The sequence below is a fragment of the Cantharellus anzutake genome (genome assembly GCF_015039405.1).
Source record: "Cantharellus anzutake strain C23 chromosome Unknown EI90scaffold_64, whole genome shotgun sequence".
In the NCBI taxonomy this organism is placed as follows: Eukaryota; Fungi; Basidiomycota; class Agaricomycetes; order Cantharellales; family Hydnaceae; genus Cantharellus; species Cantharellus anzutake.
The window spans coordinates 442009-443131 of record NW_024067014.1 but is presented as its reverse complement, the minus strand read 5'-3'; positions in this window follow the sequence as shown (position 1 = coordinate 443131).

Sequence of the window (1123 nt, the reverse complement as noted above, 5' to 3'; positions counted from 1 at the left end):
GCCTCGAACTCGGAGGCTCCCTGACCTCAACCCCCATCTGGCCTGTCCTCACACTATGCGGGGCATGAGATGTATAGTAAAAGGAAAGATAATATACACTTGCCTATGCGGGGCATGAGATGAGAAGAAGGGTAAAGGTCTCATCTCCCCGCATGGTTGCTATATAAAGGAATGGGTCACATGCCCACAACTATACAGCTCCTAGAGTTGTGTAGTGTGACCCGGAGGGAACATCCAGGTGGCAGTGCCCAGTAAGCGTGGGAACGTTCTGGGCGAGTTGCTTGCCCAGAACTGTGGCTGTGACCCGTGGGAACATTCTGGGCGAGCTGCTCGCTCAGAAAGTTCCCACGCTATCCCGTGCGTGCGCGTGTACACAACACACAGAGGCAACAACAAGGCAACAGTCAAAGAATAAAGGGGGTAAAGTAGGTGGGGAGTCCGGGGCACCCTAAGGCAGGGTGCTGAACCCTGACAATTTGTCTAGGTGTAATTCTGTGTAGCGTTGTTTAATTTGGAATTTAACTTGAATTAAATCTTCTACTTGGTGAAGTTTCAAAGATTCTACTCAGTTAATGGATTAAGATTGTGTCTGGAGTGTCCCTTGAGTTTGTTTTATTTTTGTCTTATTTTATTGCTTGTTTTAACAGTAGCTGTCATATCCATCCACGGCCATCGACTTCCACTACCTCCGATCTCTCCGGACTACCTCCACTCCTTCTTCACTAACCTCGGAGCTCCTGCATTCTGCAATCACCTCCGCTTCCCTCGATGGTCACCACCCCCTCTTTTCAATATATTACCTACGCCTCCCTAAGTATGGAGCCCCGAAGGCTTCCGGACAGCTCTGATGTCCACTAGTGCATCCCTGCCTCCGCTGGGCAATACATTCACTTGTGTCACGACTGACAAATCCCGGGGCTCCATCAGCAGTGAACCAATGCCGATAGGCGAATCCGCCGACCCGAAACCCATCCTAACCAGCCCCCAACCTGATGTCTGGCCCCCCTGCCTTATTGCATGAGACTTGGCCGACAATCAGAACCTAGACCCTGCCGGTATTCTGACCTTACCTCCAGTTCCTGAGCCCTTGGCGCTCCCAGCATTCAGTCCCTCCAGTTCCTAT